A 20,614-nucleotide genomic window follows, 5' to 3' on the forward strand; every position below is an offset into this window, starting at 1 on the left:
TTGAGACCTCTAGATCTGGGGTTGGAACCTTTCAGAAGCAGTGTGCAAGTCTTCATTTATTCACTTTAATTTAAGGTTTCACGTGCCGTAATACATTTTTAATGTTTTTAGAAGGTCTCTCTCTATAGCTACTATATATATATAGACTAACTAGTGTTGTATTGTAATATAACAGGGTTTCAAATGTTTAGAAATTCATTTAAATTAAATTAAATGTTGATCTTACACGCCGGCCCGCTCAGCCCATGCTGGTCTGGAGTCTGTTCACCTAGGCGGCAGCAGGCTGAGCGGGGCCTGTGGCCGGGACCGCAGCTGGGAGGGGTCTTGGCAGCAAGCACCAGACGGGTGGTGGGTTGGTTGGCTCAGCCCAACGTGCTCAGGGGTTCCTCCACCGGCTCCTGCCAGCTGGGATCCCGGTCTGCTGTACCCGCTCAGCCCCACTGCCAGTCTGGGGTCCCGGCTCTGCCCACTACAGTGGGCACTACCTTCTCCCTGGTTCTGGCCTTCTTCTTCCTTCTCTCTGCACTGAGCTGGAGGGTGGAGTGCAACTGAACACAGGGTGGGGTAAGGTCGTGGCCAGGAGCTAGGAAATGGGGTGGGGGTGCAGGTTGGGGCAGGTCCCATTTGGTGCGAGGGGTGCAGGTGGGATGGCGGGGGTGGCAGGAGCTCTCGTTTGGTGTCAGGGGTGGGGTGGGTATGTGGGGGGATGAAGAGTCAGGGCAGAGGCTGGGGCATGTGAGGGGGTGCAGGTGTCAGGCAGGGGGGGCTGGGTATGTGTGGGGTGCCAGAGTCAGGGCTGTGGTCGTGGGGCAGTGTTGAAGTCAAGCAGAGGGGAGGGCTATAGGGCTCAGGGCAGGAGCCTGGGAGGTGTGTGGGCACAGGGCTCAGGGCATGGGTCTGAGGGTGTGGGGGTGGTCAGGGGCAGAGGGTGGTGGGATGTAGGAGGGGTCAGGAGGGGCTGGAGGGGAATTATGCCCCTATTCTCCTCCTCTCCACAAGTGCCTCGACTGTCCCCTGCTCTGCCTCCGCCAGGAAGCAGAAACACACTGGACCAAGCTCCTTCGACCCCCGCCCTCAGGGGCGGCTCTAGGTATTTTGGCCCGCCCCAAGCACGCAGGCAGGCTCGCCATTGGCGGCTTGCTGCCTAGGAGTCCCAGTTCCCGCGGATTCGGTGGCATCCTGCACGAGTCCCAGCGGGAATCCACGGCGCAGGGAAACGACCTCCGAGGCATGCCTGCAGAAGGCAACTTGCCTGTCGCCCTTCGCGCACCAGCGAGCACCCCCTGCGGCTTGCTGCCCCAGATACGCGCTTGCATGTGGTGCCTGGAGCTGCCCCTGCCGCCTGGCAAGGGCCATCAGCTGATCGGACGGCAGGGAGGAGAGTCAGGAAACCACACAGTAGGGAAGAGGCAGGGGAGCCAGCAGGACCAAGCTTCTGCCCTTACCCCCACAGGGGCAGAAAAGGGTGAGAAGAGTGGGCCGGGCCGGCTGGCAGGATTTTTAATGGCAAGCTCTGCTGCCGGACTCCGGCAGGCAGCAGCGTAATCATTAAAAATTGGCTTACATGCTGCTTTTGCATACGTGCCATAGGTTGCCAACCCCTGGTGTAGATCTATCCTCTTTGGAACCCCTTCAGGTAGTTGAAAGCAGCTATCAAATCCCCCCTCAGTCTTCTCTTCTGCAGACTAACAATCCAGTTCCTCAGCCTCGCCTCAGAAGTCATGTGCTCCAGCCCCATAATCATTTTTTGCCCCTCCACTTGACTCTTCCAATTTTTCACATTTCTTGTAGTGTGGGGCCCAAAACTGGATACAGTACTCCAGATGAGGCCTCACCAATGCAGAATATGGGGATAATTCACATCCCTGATCTGCTGGCAATTGCCCCTACTTATACAATCCAAAAATGCCATTAGCCTCTTGGCAACAAGGCACACGTTGATTCATATCCAGCTTCTCATCCACTGTAACCTTAGCTCCTTTCTGCAGCTTAGTCTGTAGCAGTGCGTGGGATCTTCGTCCTCAGTGCAACACTCTGTGCTTGTCCTGTTGAACCTCACCAGATTTCTTTGGCCCAATCCTCGAATTTGTCTAGGTCTCTCTTGTATCCTATCTCTACCATAGCAGTGTATCTTCCATTCCTCCCAGTTAGTGTCTCTGCAAACTGTTACTAAGGCTGTAATCCCACAATCCTCCAGATCTTAATGAAGATATTGAACAAAACCGGCCCAGGACCAACCCTTGGGGCACTCCACTGATACTGGCTGCCAACATAGACATGGAGACAGTGATCACTAACCCGTTGCGCCCGACGATCTAGCCAGCTTTCTGTCACTTTATAGTCCATCATCTTAGCCCATAATTCTTTAACTTGCTGGCAAGATACTGCGCGACACTGTATCAAAAGCTTTGCTAAAGTCAAGGATAACACGTCCACTGCTTTCCCTTCATCCACAGAGCCAGTTATCTCACCACAGAAGGCAATTAGGTTAGTCAGGTATGACTTGCCCTTGGTGAATCCATGCTGACTGTTCCTGATCACTTTCCTCTCCTCTAAGTGCTTCAGAACTGATTCCTTGAGGGCCTGCTCCATGATTTTTCCAGGGTGTACATTAGTTTTTTCCATATCTCTGTCACTAGATTGCCTCCCTTATTCAGTAAGGGGCCCATATTTTCCTTGACCTTCTTGTTGCTAACATACCTGAATAAACCCTTCTTGTTACTCTTAACATCCCTTGCTAGCTGCAACTCCAAGTGTGATTTGGCCTTCCTGATTTCACTCCTGCATGACTGAACAATATTTTTATACTCCTCCCTGGTCATTTGTCCAATCTTCCACTTATTGTAAGCTCTTTTTTGTGTTTAAGATCAGCAAGGATTTCGCTGTTAAGCCAAGCTTGTCACCTGCCATATTTACTATTCTTTCTACAGATTGGGATGCTTTGTTCCTGCAACCTCAATAAGGATTCTTTAAAATACAGCCAGCTCTCCTGGACTCCTTTCCCCATCATGTTATTCTCCCAGGGGATCCTGCTCATCAGTTCCCTGTGGGAGTCAAAGTCTGCTTTTCTGAAGTCCAGGGTCCGTATTCTGCTGCTCTCCTTTTCTCCTTGTGTCAGGATCCTGAACTCGACCGTCTCATGTTCACTGCCTCCCAGGTTCCCGTCCACTTTTGCTTCCCCTTCTAATTCTTCCCCGTTTGTGAGCAGCAGGTCAAGAAGAGCTCTGCCCCTAGTTGGTTTCTCCAGTACGTGCACCAGGAAATTGTCCCCTACACTATCCAAAAACTTCCTGGATTGTCTGTGTACTGCTGTATTGCTCTCCCAGAAGATATCGGGGTGATTGAAGTCCCCTAGGAGAACCAGAGCCTGTGATCTAGTAACTTCTGTTAGTTGCTGGAAAAAAGCCTTGTCCACCTCATCCCTCTGGTCTGGTGGTCTATAGAAGATTCCCACTATGACATGACCCTTGTTGCTCACACTTCTAAACTTAATCCTGAGACTCTCAGGTTTTTCTGCAGTTTCATATCGGAGCTCTGAGCAGTCATACTGCTCTCTTACGTACAGTGCAACTCCCCCACTTTTCTGCTCTTCTGTCCTTCCTGAACAGTTTATATCCATCCATGACAATACTCCAGTCATGTGAGTTATCCCAACAAGTCTCTGTTATTCCAATCACATCATAATTACTTGACTGTGCCAGGACTTCCGGGCTTCTTGCATTTGTGTATAGGCACTTAAGATAACTTGCTGATCATCCTGCTTTCTCAATATGAGGCAGGAGTCCTCCCCTCTTGCGTTGTCCTGCTCGTGCTCCCTCCTGGTATCCCACTTCCCCACTTACCTCAGGGCTTTGGCTCCTTCCCCCAGTGAACCTAGTTTAAAGCCCTCCTCACTAGGTTAGTCAGCCTGCTTGCAAAGATGTTCTTCCCTTTCTTCGTTAGGTGGAGCCCATCTCGGCCTAGCATTCCTCCTTGGAACACCATCCCATGGTCGAAGAATCCAAAGCCTTCTCTCTGACACCACATGCGAAGCCATTCGTTGACTTCCACGAATCGACGGTCTCTACCTGGGCCTTTTCCTTCCACAGGGTGGATGGACGAGAACATCACTTGCACCTCAAACTCCTTTATCCTTCTTCCCAGAGTCACATAGTCTACAGTGATCTGCTCAAGGCCTTTCTTGGCAGTATCATGGGTGCCCACGTGGAGAAGCAGGAAGGGGTAGCGATCCAAGGGCTTGATGAGTCTAGGCATCCTCTCTGTCACATCATGAATCCTAGCTCCTGGCAAGCAGCACACTTCTCTGTTTTCCCAGTCGGGATGGCAGATAGATGACTGAGTCCCCCTTAGGAGGGAGTCCCCAACCACCACCAACTGCCTCCTTCTCTTGGGAGCGTTGGTCGTGAAACCCCCATCCTTAGGACAGTGCATCTCATGCCTTCCAGGTGGAGTCTTCTTCTGCTCCCTTCCCTCAGATGTATCATCTAGTCCACTCTCTACATTAGTACCTGTGGAGAGAACATGAAAACAGTTGCTCACCTATATCTGCATTGCTGGTACGTGGATGCTCCTCTTTCTTCTTCTGGAGGTCACATGGGAGCCCCCACAATCTTCCCTAGTCCCCTCACCAACATTTTTGCATGTATCATTACAGAAGAATGCTAGATACTTCACAGGAATAAGTGAAGGCATAGTTTCTGCCCTGAAGAGCTTACAGGCTAAATTCAGATATGTTGCAAAAATGGAGGATTGTAAACAAACAAGAAAAGAGAGGAAGGACAGTAGCACGTTACACAGATAGTCAGCCATCTGGTTCCATTAGTTGGTTTATTTAGCTCATAAGTGACATGGCAAAAAATGAGTTTTTAAAAGGGATTTCAATGAGCAGTATAGTCTGAGATACTGCCCCTTCACCTCCTCAGAGGGAGGACCATGGGGACCACTGAAGTGCCAGATGGGGGAAGTGAGGAAATCCACTGGGAGCTATGGAACTCCAGCTGTTCCACACCTTTACCCTGTGATCAGTCACACCATCATGGTAATGTCAAGCTAGTGTTGTGCTTCCCTTCTTCGAAGCCTGAAGCCTCTGCAACCTTCAGGCCGTGGACCACCTGTCTGTCTCATGTGATTAGCATGGCTCTGACACTGAAAGATCACAGAATTCCATCTGTAGTGCAGACATATGCATACACAGTAACCCTGACTCCCTCCTGTCCCTGCCCCTCTTCCTGCTCCTCTAATGTCAACAAAAAGATTTTTGCAGCTATTGCACGTGGGGGGAAGGGGGTGTTTTAGAGTAATCAGATCCTGTTGCTAAAATGACAGCAGGTGAACTACTGTAAACAAAACTTTAAAACATGCTCCTTGCCACCATCTAGTGGGTGGCTGGACATTTTATTTGCCAGAATAAATTACTGGGCTATCTTTTAGCAGAGGCCACAGTAACACTTCACAAGCCTACAAGAAATAGCTAATCATTTGCCCTCATAAATAGCTACTCTACTAATAGAGTCAATAATATAAAATATGTAAAACAGTTGCATCATAAATGCATTGCTAAAAGCATGGCCTCTGTTCTATAGCTTCATGCTATCGATTAAAAATAAGAACAATGTTGGAAACAGCTGTGTGCATTTATACTGACTTTCATTGTTTCTCTGAACCCTGCTTTCAGTTAGCCACTAGCATGCAATAAAGGGTTTCTTTTCATGTTCTTGATTTGCATTTTAAAAAGAAGAGAGAGATTTAGGCTGCTTGTGCAGTGTTGGCCAGATGCTGAAGTTCTTGCTATGTTATTCCCGTGACAACGCTGTCACTGAAATCCTGATCCCACTGAAGGTCAATGGGTTTTTTGGCATTGTTTTCAAATTGGTCAAGATTTGTCCCACTGGGTCCCTTGCTGATCTAAGAAATGAGTGAAAACGAAGGGTCAAGTCCTTACTCAGTTTTTTCTCAGTGTTTAATAGGCGTATAGAAGAATTAATCTGTTTTTCTTTAAGAGGGAAGATGTAGAGATATGTTTATAAAAGACTGTAATTTGGAGATGCTCCTTCATAAGATACTGTGTTACGAGTGTGGGAATTTGGAAATGTGCCATGGAGGTGAGGGTTGGGAACACCACATAGTTTCATGCAGCAGCTCACTACAGAAAAAGTTTTATTCCTTTGTTATTTGTTTGTTACTTAATGAACCCCAAGATTATTACTGCTTCCAAAAGGGAAAGCTGAGTAAGGACTTGAGGCTTTGCCTGTTTGAATATGAGCTGGGTAATGGCTATCCAAGTACCAGTAGTAACTGCAAATCAAATTGGGAAAGTTCCTTCTGAGATTGCAGCCTAGGAATTTAGAATAGCTTTGACAAATTGTGGCCCATCTAATTCTCCCTTACAGAAAAACCAACCTAGGAAACAGGAAAGTCTGCAAGGAAACAAGAAAAGACTTAGCCAGCGTGTTCTGTTAGAGTCAGCAGGGGTCACAAGCAGGTGATTCTTAGGTCCCCAAAACCTGTGGCTCTCTTGTTAAGCACGTAAATAGCACAGGATCTCATGGAGGCCAGAACCAGTTACTTTGCTTTTTGAATGGCCTTTTGGCCTTTTGCCTCCTGCAGCCCTTTCCATATCTTTTCTGCAGCTATTCTTGGATCTCACCTAACCAGAGGGTCCAACAAGGCAGAATAGAGATTTCAATGTTTATGCAGGCTCAGGCTATATTAACTGGTCAGATTAGCACATCCTGCCTCCAGCCCCACTCCTGCTCTTTTTTTCCACCCCCAGCCTGCCCCCTTGCCACAGAAGGGCTTGCCTAGGGACATATGGGGGCAAGGCATAGAGGCATCTGATCCCTTTCCTGGAAGGGAATCTGCTATGTTTCCGGAGGGGATGATTTGGTCATTGTAAGCATTTCCCCTTCCGCACCACTGTCAGTAAGAGGTAAATTCCAACAAAATGACAAATACTTACCCTTCTCTGCACGACTTTTGTTCATTTTTTTCTGCTTAGCACCTAACACTGTAAGATTGCTGTAGCCCACAATTTAAGTACTGTCACACTCCACACAACCATTGCCTTCTCATTCCCTTATTGGGCTTTGGGGCACAGATGCTTTTAAACTGCTCTCAAGGATTATCCATTTTCTTTAGACATGAACATTTTTTATATGAATGCAGCCTTTTACGAGTAAAAATGTGATTTTTCCAGTGACACTTCTGTGTGTATAACCTTTGTTGATTTGGCTATTGCTTACAAGAAGTGACTGGGATCAAAACTGTAATCTTGATAGGGAAAATAACAGGCTGAATTCAGAGATGGGGAAAGTGTTTTCATCATCAGTTAGTACTTCTATCCTGTAGTTCTAAATCATACAGATGCTATCCAACAAACCATTCAGATACCAGTTTGTAAAAAGTAGCAATCTGTCAGTTTGGGATAAGGTACCCTCAGATTAGAGAGACAGTGAACTTTAAGGTTACAAAACAAAAGTAACTCTGCATTTTAGTGGCACAATTAACCACTGTTTAAATCTGACTATGGAACACATATTCATGTTGCAGAGCATTGACTCACACAAGTGTTGAAATTGACATTGATGCAATTTCTCTTGGGAGTAAGTTCTCACCAACAAAAGTGGTCCAACAATGAATTCCTATGCGCATATTCTTATTGCTAACATATGACTTCATTGCACTTGACAGCACACACTCTCAGTTAATACTGAATGAATTTACACTATTTAAGCTTTCATCTTTATAAACAATGGACCCCATGTCCATTACTGATAAGGTTTTCTATTTCCCAAATCTAGAATTTGGGTGCAACAATAAAGATGGCAGAAATGCCAGGGGAGACGGATAGCTCTGAAATTCTAGCGCTCCAGACTCCTCCCAAAGTCATATAGCATGTGAAATGACAATGATACACTCTAGGGATGAGCCCAAAATGTCAGAATTCCAGATCTGTCTGTCTGTCCAGGCATTTGGGTTCATTATTACTGCATACAAGTTTAAAGACTTCTAAAACAGAAACTCATTTATCCCTACATAAAGCTTGGGATAGCTGTTGTGTCTGCTGCTGGAAAAGATGGAGTGTGTCCTTGAACAAAAGAGATTTAACATAAATGCAACTTTTTATGCTTAATTTCACCTTCACATTGAAGGGATGGGGTAAAAATTATTAGCAACTAATTAGGTGGTGCTATTAATGGAGCTCTGCTCATGGGCAGCATGTGAACTGCTGGCTGAAGGACGCTAGCCCCCAGCCATGCCCCTTCCACCCGAGAACCCCACTTCCATGTCCCCCACCCCAGCCCAAAGATCCCCCAACTGCAGCCACTGGCCCCTACTCCAGGCTAGTGCCCCCAGCTTCCTCCCACCCTGGAGCAGGTGGTGTGGCCACAGCCCCCACAACCCCAGAGCAATGAGAGGGCAATTGGTATGGCCCCAGCCCCGGAGGAACAGGAGGGTGGGTGGTGCGGCCCCAGTTGAGGCCCCCCACAGGGAGACTGGACGTGGAGCGGCCATGCCGAGCAGAAGCAGGGCTGGGAGCGCAATGTGGGAAGGGCTGTGCCCGACTGTTTGGAGAGGCACAGCCTCCACAAGCCTATGGTACCCGCCGCCCATGGCTCCGCTTTATGTCTATGTAATGAACTTCTGGTGGAACATACAGTCTAAAGCATTTACTGAAAACAAATATTGAGCCAAAGATAAAATGCTTTCTTTCCGTGTAGCAGACAGTAATCCAGCCTTATACATTATTTCTATAATATAAGAGTTTTGTCCCCTTAAAAAACAAAACAAAACCAAAAAAACCCAGCTCCCGACAGCATGTTGGATTTAACTTTACAGTTAGAGATCCAAATTGGCACCACTCCAAGGACATTTTTAGAAGGGAATTTAGACAGGCTAGCGGTCAATGGTACTGTATTTTTCACTGACACGTGGGACATGTAAATTAGTTTCCTGGTCTTTGTCTCCTAAGAGCTGGGGCTACAGAAGGTGGGAGTGCTAAGAAGGATGCACAGTCATATGCTAATACATAATGGGAGAAGAGAGAACATTTTACTTTATAGCACATAACACAAATCTTCCAGCTGAGGAGGCAGCAGTGTTGGGTAGTTCCAAACTGAACCATCCCACAGTACTAATCTGGAAAACTGATAGTGCACCGTGAGGCAGGAGGTTATTAGTAGTACTATTTATATAATGCCATAGGTGTGACAGGAATTTTCCAACCATGTTTGAAACATTTTGGCCTAAGTCAGTAGACACCAAACCATTACAACAATGAAATTACCCTAGTATATGCATAAAACAATTACAATGGGGCCCAATCCTGCAGGCCCTCTTCACACATGTCCTGATCCAAAACCCATTGAAGTCAATGAGAATCTTTTCATTGACTTTAAAGAGCTTTGCAGGAGGCTGATAGATGGCTGAAATCATCCAACATACAGGATTCGGTCCTAAGAACTCATCATATTTAGCTACTATTATTATTATTTCATATTTATGGTATAATAGTGACCACATTGTACTGTACAAACAGAGGCAAAGAAACAGTCCCTTCCTTGAAGAATGCTGAGGAGTCACATTTGGCTGAGAGCAGGAAACAGTTAATAAAACCACAGCTGTAGATCTCAGTACTGGGATTCAGGATCCTGACATGTATCTACTGCCATCAGAGGACGGATCAGCAGAGATAAGATGATAATACTTAGCATTTATATAGTGCTGTTAATCGGTAGATCTTAAAGTGCTTTGTTAAGGTTAGTAAGCATTATTGTCCCTATTTTACAGATAGCAAAACTGAGGCACAGAGCGCTGGGGTCATAAAGTGAGTTAGCAGTGGAGATGGAACAGAACAAAGGTCTCCTGACACTCAGGTGAGTGCACTATCTGTTGGACTACATTGCCTCTGTGTGAAAGGAAGAAAGGTGTGCATCCCTTTTTTCAAAGAGTCTTACAGTTTAGGGCCAGAACAGACCATAAAATCATGTACTCTGGCCTCCCATATAACAGGCCATAGAATTTCATCCAATTCTTTATTAAGTCCAATGGCTTGCGTTTGACTAAAGTCTATCTTCCAGAAAGGAATCCAGTCTTGACCTGAGACTTCAAGAAATGGAGAATCCACCACTTCCATTGGTAGTTTGTTTCAATGGTTAATCATCCTCACTGTTAAAACTATGTGCCTTATTTCTAATTTAAATTTTGTCAGGTTTTAGATTCCAGCTGTTGACTCTTGTTATGCCTTTCTCTGCTAGGTTAAAAACTCCTTAGTACCCATATATTACTTATACACTGTAATCAAGCCACCTGTTGATCTTTTTACCAATAAACTGAAAAAATGTGTCCATTAGCAATGAGGTCACCACTGGACAGAGACCCACCAAACTCGTTTCACTGAACAACTGGTGCATGGGAGTGATTTTCAGTTACTGCTTACTGGTCTGGATTTTATTAACCAGTGGCACAGCAGTAAGATAATCTATATGCTGTTATTTTACCCCACTGGGCCATCTAGTCCCCCTAATAGTTTCCTCAAGAGATTACCCTACCACTAGAGGTAAAGAAGTCCATCCCTTTCTACCCCTCCAGGCCACCAAAAATGACCTTCCACTGAGGTAATTATAGTCATTGCTCACAGGACTGAGGTGATAAGCAGGTGGAGGAGATGGGAAGGAGTTATTTGGGTCTGGTTAGATGTTGCTAGATGTTTGGCTGTGCGTGTGTGTGTTCCCTTTGTGTGTCACCCAGCCCTGCACAGACAGCTGGCATGGCAGACTTCGAGCGAACCACCCAATGACCACAAGAAAATATTCGATAAGGAACGAAGGCACCCAGCCAGGTTTATTGTCAACAAAGCATGGTACTAGTATCCCGCAGACTATGCCAATCACTAATTCATGTATGCCCATAACAATAAACCAGCTCAGTGAACAGCGGGACTTTCTGTTCCTCCATAAGGCCAGATAAAGATACTCCCTCTGAGATACATCTTTATACCCCGATACAAACAAGTTAGTACTGCCAATCTGACAGTTAGTTACTCCCCCCTAAAGTCGCTAGTTATCACCCATCATCTTGTACATGTTGGTTCAATCAAAACATCTTTATTATCATCCTGACCTTATCTTTTAGGCAGGGTCAATGTGTTCTTGTTATCTTTGGGGAATGGTTTTGTACCATCCTTGATATCAGGATGTTCTGGTACCACTTGGTATCGAGATGTGTTTGTGTGAGCACTTTGTGACTAGCACTTCTTAGGAATGTGTATTTCTGCAATATTAGCCCGGTTCTTCCCAGATTCTGTGAGCAGGTCCTTCTTTATACCAGGCCTCTAATACAAGGGCTTACGTCTCAGGCTCTCTTCCTGCTACACTGGGCCTTTCCCAAATCTACACAATTAAAAAATCTAGTTTGGTTTGTTTCTGAACTTGATGAATAAGACCAATTCTTATGTTGTCTGAACTGGCTTGTTCATCCCTATTCTAATCCTTTAAAAATTAGATACTGACCGCGATACCCCATCTGATAATAACACTTGCTGAATCTTAGCACAAAATAGGGGTTCCTGAAGGAATTATAAAATTGGTGGGACTGAGTTGCACAAAGATTTTTTTATTACTGCAGTCAAATGCTATTACATTTCCCCCCATATATTTAAAGAACCACTGTGGCACTAAGGCAAATGTTTGAAAATACACTTCATGGAACTTCTAGGATAATATAATTGTAATCATTGTCTGTTATAATAAATGTTTAGGGTATTGATTTTGTCTTCCTCCTTTCTCCTTTTTTCCTTTCTGCCCCCTTCTTTTGAATCAGTGTGTTAAACTTTTTTAAAACCATATGTTATTGTGATACAGTAGAACCTCAGAGTTATGAACACATCAGGAATGGAAGCTGTTCATATCTTGAAATGTTTGTAACTTTGAACAAAACATGGATGTTCTTTCAAAAGTTTGCAACTGAACAGTGACTTAATACAGCTTTGAAACTTCACTGTGCAGAAGAAAAATGCTGCTTTTTTAGTAGTTTATGTTTAACACAGTACTGTACTGTATTTGCTTTTTTTTTGTCTCTGCCTGATTGTGTACTTCCAGTTCTAAATGAGGTGTATGGTTGACTGGTCAGTTCATAACTCTAAAGTTCTACTGTATGTGTGACTGCATATCATTGGTTTGACTTTTTGTGGTTTTGCTGTACACTGTAATATGCCTATTATTTCAAACCAGGTAATGTGTTCATAGAAAAATGTAATAAAAATACTGTTAAAGTACATTGACATTCTCAGAGTTGTACAGGGTTTTAGCCTCAGTTCCCATTTAATCTAGTTTATCTGTAATGGGAATCATGATGCTACAAACCTACAATACTCTATGTATTTTGTACATTTACTGGATAGCAGTAGACTAGCCCCAGCTTATGTACTTTTCCTGCATTTGTTTTCCCATTACTGTTGATTACCGAGATATTCATGAATAAATAGAAGCTGTCTCTTTCTGATTGGTCTATCCCTTCAGAATGGTTCATTCATTTGAAAAAATAGCCTACTGAAATTACTCCCTTGTGTTATACCAGGACAGAATTTGGACCACTGAGTCCATGATCTTGTGTCTATAGCATCATCATTGCTGCCATAGTGATTCAATGTGAGGTCAGAGACACTGGACTGTGGTATTACTGAAGACATGATCTTGTGAAATGCAGAGTACTTCCTCAGAGACACTCGGTATCTCACAAGATTGGACTCAAAATGAGTCATGCTGGAAAGGAGGCTTTAGGAGAAAGTTTGTATGTAAACAACTTGGGGCACAATCCTGTATGGTGCTCAGCGCCTCCAGCAATGTGGTAATCATCTTTTACCATCAGTGAAGTCAGTGGTAGCTGAGAGTGCTTAGCAACTTTCACGACTGGCACTTGATCTGAGGCAGAAAACATACATAATTGTAGGGGGAAGTGAGGTTTGCTGTAGTTGTTTAAAGGTACAGCAGTGTTACACAACTTCTCTAACTAGTGAGAGCCCTAAAATGATATAAATAAAGAAAACACTGAGTTCATTAACCCTGGGAGGGATACGAAGATATTTTTATGCCAGCAACTGGTGCCTGAACTACATGAGCACTCCTATCACTTGCTAGCACTGAGAAAGCTGTATTGATGCTAGTACAAAGTACAATGGAGAAAGAATTCCCCAAAATCCTCATTTCACTTGGAAGTGAAATATTACAAGAATGAAAAACAGAGGACATGGTAGCCCCCACGAACCTCTTCTATTCATAGAGTCTGTCTGAAGGCGTCTACAAAATGTTCAAAGAGCCAAACTGCTGAAAGCTTTCTTGTATATTTGCCTGAGGGGATGGGACTGGAGTGTATCTGTGTAATTATGTTTATTTCTAGCGGGTAGAGTGAAGTATCTCTTTCTGGTTGACATGAGTTCACTTATTTGATGATATGTTTAAAAAAAATGTTACAAGCCCAGAAACAATGGCAAAGGGATTTTTCTTTCTTTCTTTTTTTTTTTTAAATACAAGTTAAATAAATGCAAGATATTGTTGATATTGTCTTGGCTTCAATTTGGGTAGCACTAAGCTACTATTTTAATTATTTTAATTGACTGAACCTGTTACAGAATCTATAGCAGCCCAACAATTCCACAGATGATTTGTTGGCAGGAGGCTCAGAACGTAAACAGGACTGAGGATGAAAGCTGATGTACATGGCTGCACCTTTCTTCTGCCATGTGCTGTAGTGTCACCAATTGACTCCATTTCGCCAAATCTGTTTGCAAGCATGAAACTTACTTGCAGGAATTGCAACAGAAAATGAGTTCAACTATAAAGAGATGTGTATGCATAAATTCTACTGAATATCTGTGAAGTGAAGAGAATGCCTTTGAGAGAACTGTACCTGAAACTTCTTAGTATCTATTCTCGGTGTTCAATTATATAGCTGTTTGCAGACTTGGAAAAGAAGGATAAGTATTATTATCCCCATTCTATGAATGAGGAATGGAGACACAAATAGCTCTTAGGGTTTTTCTTATTTGTGATAGGGCATGAATCAGTCTCCAGGAGCCCCAGCACAGAGAACCCACAAGCAGTCTGCCTTCGTCCCTGAGCCAGACTCAGCACCAGTAGGGATGGATTTTACCATAATCCCCAGAGGATTTATCAAACATTAAAAAACTGCAACGTGTTTTTACCTATAAAGGTCAAGCAGCCTGTTGTGACACAGTGGCATAGGATAAGCTCTGCAGGGCACAGGCTATCTTTTAGTTACATGTTTTTACAGTGCCTGGCTGTAGTAAGCGGGTGTGGCTCCCCGCCGCCCCAGAGGGGGAAGAGCCCATCCGGAGGCCGGAGTGGGTGGAGCTAGGGAGCTCTGAGCCTGTCCCTCAGAGGGTCAGGTGGCGACCCAGAAGTATAAAGGCTCGCCCTCAGAGCTCAGTAAGGCCCCAGCTGCTGAAAAGACCAGACGTCTCTAGCCTAGCCTGCGACTGGGAAAATGTTGCAGCCCAAGGCGGCCACCCGGACTGGCCAGGCCTGCCCTGCACTCGCTATCCGGAAGAGTTGCCGGGCCTGACGCTCGCGCCCTGCCCCGAAGAACCCATGGTCCCAGAGGCCAACACCAGGACCCAGGTATGACCCGAGGGGGAGTGTAGAAGTAGCCTGGGAGCACCCAGAGCCCATTTTGGTGTGTTGCAGCCAGGATCTCCACTGACTAAGCAGCGGGTCTTCTGCCGCTGCTAGGGCCCCGGGCTGGGAGACAGTGGCGCGGGAGGGCCTGTGTCCCCCCCGCCACCCAATTTGGGGGTGGCAGTCTCCCCCTTCCCCAGGCCTGAGGAGGTTTGGGCTTATTATTATTGCTCAGCCCTGTCTGAGGGCCTGAGCCCCTGACTCATTGTTGCCCCGCCCTGGCCTAGAGCCTGGGCTCCTCGCTGTTTGCATTGCTACTGCTCAACTCTGCCTGAGGGCCTGAGCCCTTGACTCATTGTTGCCCGCGCTGACCCAGGGCCTGGGCCCACAGTGTTCCAGTTACTGCAAGGGCTGCCGAGGGAGACCCCCGCGGACAGACTAATTCCCCCCTACAACAACTGTGTGTAGGAGGGGGTCGAGCCCCAGCTAACCCGTGTACACTGGCATAGTGAGGCATATCCTGGAAATTTTACCGTACCACAGAGGTGGATTAAGCTTTTGTGGGGCCCTGGGCTAGAGCAAGTGGGAGTCCCTCCCTACTCATTCTGCCTGGAGGCCTCTCTGCCACTCCCCCCATGCTCCTGCTGTGGAAATGGGGTAGGGGCACAGGGGCTTCCCCCACCCGGTGCTCCTGCCAGGGAGTGGGTTGGGGTGCAGGGGCTTCTCCCACTCCCTGGCAGGAGACCCGGGTGGGTGGAGTGAAGCAAGCCCCTGACCCTATTCCCCAGCAGTTGCACCAGGCAAGTGGGTGGAGTGGGTTGGCACACAGGGGTGCAAATAATTAAGAGTAAGTTGTGTATTCAGAAGAGTAGAGACATTGCTTAGAAGCCAGACAAGCTGGGCTCTGTTTCCAGCTCTGCAACTGATATACTGCATAATCCTGGGTAAGTCACTTTCCCACTCTATTCCTCAGTTTCTCCATTTGTAAAATGGGGTAATAGTACTTATCTTTCTTTGCCTTTGGGATTTTTAGATGAAAAGAGCTAAGCTAAAGCTAGTTTTTCTTTTAAGCAAATGTCGTATAGCAGCCCTAAATTATCCCTGAGCAAAAAAGTAGGGAAGAGTAATGGTATTTACAAGTAGCTACTTTAATTATACCGCACAATAACTCATATACACTAAATTCAGAGTGCTTATGTGAGCAGGCACAAAAATTTACTCATTTAATTACTATATTCAGATTTATAGCAGTGCCTGCCTAGAACTCAAGGTGTATTACAAAATATCCATGAAACATGATTTTAATAAAAATAACAAGGCTATCAGAAATGCTGATGTTAGGGGAAAAAAGCTTGAACACCTTCCTTCTGCTTTGTAGGAGATTTTGCTATCTGTTCTCTACTGGTGCTACTCATCATCCTGCCTCAAACAGGATATATATCAGAGAGAGACAGGTTTAAAAACCTTCCCTTCCCTCTGCCCTTTGGGATAATGCTTTCAAATGCATATATTTTGATTTGTGAGTTGCTAACTGGGTTTTTAATATTTTAATACATATTCGCATGAGTCATATACTTGGCTCTTTGAAATTAAGAATTCTGAGCCTCTATACTGTGGGATATTTTATTATATTCATTTCTCAAGTATTCCCTTATTATTTTGGGGCTGATCTTCAAAGACAATCTTAATTTTTCCCTACTTTTTTTCCTTGGGGCTTCAATCCTGTAGCTTGGCAGTGGTGGAGATCCCCCAGCATGAACAAGATGCAGGACTGGAGCCTTAGTTTGTAATACTGTATAATGCTATCAAAAAGAGAGAAAAGAAAGTGTATGTACACAAAAATGCATAAGGCCTAATTGACTGTTGCTCTGCACCTTGTATAGTTATTTACACTAGTCACTAGAAAATGTCATCCTTCTGACACTTATCATCCACTTTGATCTGGTGTAAATGAGAATATACAAGGTACAGTGCAACAAAACATCAGGCCTCTTGGCTAGTCATGTACATCCATGCCATGGGATTCTGAATGGGTATCAAATGCTACCAAATCATAATAGTTCCATTCCTCACTCACTTTGCATTGGTGTAAATGGCTATACATGGTGCACAGCAACAGTGAACCAGGCCCAGAACCTCCAATTTTGTAACACCAGAAAGTGTATGGAAGGCCAAATTGGTTTCCTTGTTCTCTTATCAGTTGAAGTGCCATGAAAGCAGTTTAATCTTTGGGCAGTCAGAAAACTGTCCTCTGTCCATTCTGTTCCCTCATCTCCTAATGTATATTACCAAACACAGCTTTGGTGTACAATCAAGTTTCAGTCACTTTTAGTGAGATAGATATAGCAACTTTAAAACTACATAAATAAAAGAGACTGTTAAATTGGTAGAGAAACATAATGAATTACAAATTGTTTCTGACAGCACTGATACTGAAGGAGATGTTTTGATGAAGGATAATGCAATTCATACAAAATTTAAGCTTCAGAAAATAATTTTAAATTATGTAATCTTAGAATATTTGGTCTTTCTGAGACTTTAGATGACTCAAATCTCTTCCTTTTATCGCTTGAAACAATTTTGGGAAGAAAATCTGATCCCTCTTTGAAAATGATTAAAGCACTCCACTTTCCATTTAAATTTTCCCCTCTATTATCTGCTTTGTTCGAAACACTGATAGCTACTTTCACATCAATATCTGGCAGGTGAGGTGAAGTGGATAAATAAGGGAAAAGCATCATGGGTGAGTAAAACTTTGCATTTAGCAAGCGCTACATAGATGCACAGAAATAATTGGTGATGCTTAAATCTCAGTTTTCTATCAGCTGTTCTACCTGCATCAGTACTTCTGCACAGCTTAGATTTACTGTAGATGGGAAGAAGTTAACTTTTTTGATTTTTGAGAAAGCTAAGGCTTGTCTTAGGCTATGTCTGAATAATAGGAAAGAAAAGCAGAAAGTTGAGAGTCCAGATGGTTCAGGCAGTTTCTGACCTTCTGAATTTCAGAAAAGTATTTTGATATGCTGTGGAGTTTTCACCTATATTAACATGAATGCATTTCACAATCTCCCTGTAGAGGAATGTATTTCTTGCATTTTCTTGCTATTTTTAGAAACATTTGGTAGCTGTTTATTTTTTGGATTAAGAATATTTAAAATAATATTTAAGAATAGCATCCAAAGTAATTTGAGGACTTAGGCCCAATCTTTCAAACACACATTTATCTTTACACGTGAATAGTGCTCCTTCAGTGGGTCTGCTCATTCACATAAAATTAAGTATGAATGTAACTTCAATATCAAGGCCTAATAAAAAAACTCACTTGTCAAGTATTGTTTCCTTTTGAATGTTATCTTTATAATTTATTACTAATCAATAAGAGTTTATTCCTGACTATAATTTTAAAGGATACCAAATATATTTTTAAAATGAAATAAAAGACAGGATGCCCAAACACTATACTGTGCAGTACATTTTGTCATATTTAGAAAATACTCAGGAGGCATGTTCATTGGGGAGAGAAACTACCACACTCTTATTAACTTCAGAAGCACCCAATTCCGATAGTGTTTCTTCAAGCTTCTGAAAATATGGAGGTCATATGGGGTATGTTCAGAAATTTAAGATATTATTAATATAGTCACTCCCATACTAACTTTACATCCTCACATTTGCATAATCATTCCAGTATGAGTAACATTAGACCTGTCCTTAACAATATCATGTAGTTTGTACACTTTTTTCATTCTTACATATGCCTTTGTTCATGCCAGTCCTGCAACATTATGTTTCTAAAACAAAGATGGTCTACCCACGTAGGCAGATCAACTTAACATACTGAGAAAACTACAGAGTAGGTAGACTCTCACTCCAGCTATTCTTTCCCAGAAATTGCAGATTTTTTTTAAAAAAGTACTGTACTTCGGAACATCTGTTTTAAAATAAAACAGTGTAGTAACACTGCTGTGAAGCCAATGGACTGAAGATAAATTCTGCAAATATAATTTAATTGAACCAGATTTTGAAGGGACTATAGAATGAACCCCTCCTAAAACAGGTACTTGCTCTGTGATTCATTGGATTAATTGAAACAGAACAGAATGTCAGTGTGACAAGGTGATGCATTACAAATGGTGAAATAAGAGGACTGAAGAAATATACCAATTAAAATACTCTGAAAACAAGAAGAAAGCAGGACTAATATGTGTTGGCCAGAACCTAAAGTGCTGTAAATCAACACAGCTCCATTGACATAAATAGAGATAAGCTGATTTACACTAGCTGAGGATCTGGCCAAGGATATGTAGGTATGTGTGGATGTGTACATCTTACCAGAGCTGATAATATTAGCAGACTTACATTGAACAAATGAAATTCTGTTTACTAAACATGGATCAAAAATGCACAGATGTATCAGTTGTGAGCAAAACAACTTGTCAAGATAAATGTCTGATATGAATGGCCCGTTAGCAGACAAAATAGAGCAGCAAACAATAGTGTCAAATCCTCTTTAGAACAATATATGATATAAGATGACTCAATTGGTATAAGTCTGCCAATTGTAAGAATTTATGCAATGGGAGAAACTGGAAATCATGTTAGCACATGCTTAAATTCTATTGATTTCGATGGGACTTAAGCATGTATTTAAAGTTAAACATATGCTTAAGCATCCTTCCTGAATTGGTGCTCTGGACATCATTAAAGCTAAAGAAGTTGAAGATATGTATAGGCAGAGTGGCTTAGATGAGTGTTGGATTTGGGGAGGTCTACAATAGTCTTGTAAGGCAACAGTCTACAAATATTTGATGTGTTAGCACAAAGAGGGAAAGGAATTATTTTAGGTGGTTCAGTGAAGCATAACCTGGAGTAATAAGGAAAATGTAGTCTGGAAATCAATAAAATTTCCTGACAATGAATTCCATTAGACTGTAAACCTATCTTCCAAAAAAAGTGGTGTAAGTCCTATTGCTTGGGATTTTTAAAAGGAATCCTAGCAAGTAGTGCTAGAGACTATCACAGATTTGGTCAAATGCCCCCTCTTGGGCTCTCACCATACTGCTGCGAGAGGATCTAACTGCTGGATCCTATGAGCTTTCTCTGCCTGAACAGAGCCCAGGCACCAGGGCCAGCTCCAGCTTTTCTGCTGCTCCAAGCAGGAAAAAAAAGGAAAAAAGAAGACAAGCGGCGGCACTTCGGCAGCAGCTAAATCGCGCTGCTTCTTCGGCGGCAGTTTGGCAGCCGGTCCTCCCTCTCTTCCTCTTCAGCATCAATTCAGTGACAGCAGGGCTGCCCAGAGGATTCAGGAGGCCAGGGACAAAGCAATTTTGGGGGCCCCTTCCATAAAAAAATTGCAATACTATACAATACTATATTCTCATGGGGGCCCCTGCGAGACCCAGCCCAAATTGCCCCACTTACTCCCCGCCCCATGGGCGGCCCTGGGAAAAATAAACCTTCTGCATCTTGGCACAAACCCAGTTTTGAGAGAACTTCTTTACAAGATATCACTGGTTCTCAGCATCAGCTCATGCTAAAAGGCACTAAAGTTCATTTAAAGGGTTGGACAAATATTTTCCGTCAAAACTTTTTCTGGATCAAAAACTAGAGGGTTTTAAAAAGCAGGAAAAAATCACGGACAATGTCTGCTTTCCTTCAAAATTTGTTGTGTTGTTTTTTTTTAATTGAAAAGTTGAAATTAGTCTGCCAAAAACTTAATATGGTTTGGGGTTTCAGAAGCATATGGCCAAATATTTGCTGCTTGCTTTGTTTTGATTGTTTAAAGAAACAATGAAAAAATTCTGCATAAAAAAAATCCAAAACTTCTGAACCACCTCAGCTTGTGCCCAAAGGCCTGAGCCCGTCCAGTCAGAGATTTTTCCAGGTTTCTGATACTCTGCTGGCTTTCTTGACTCATATCTGTCTCCATGACTTTGGGTTCATTTAGGTTAGAACATAAGAATAGCCATACTGGGTCAAAC

Source organism: Chelonoidis abingdonii, chromosome 1 (genome assembly GCF_003597395.2).
Source record: "Chelonoidis abingdonii isolate Lonesome George chromosome 1, CheloAbing_2.0, whole genome shotgun sequence".
In the NCBI taxonomy this organism is placed as follows: domain Eukaryota; kingdom Metazoa; phylum Chordata; order Testudines; family Testudinidae; genus Chelonoidis; species Chelonoidis abingdonii.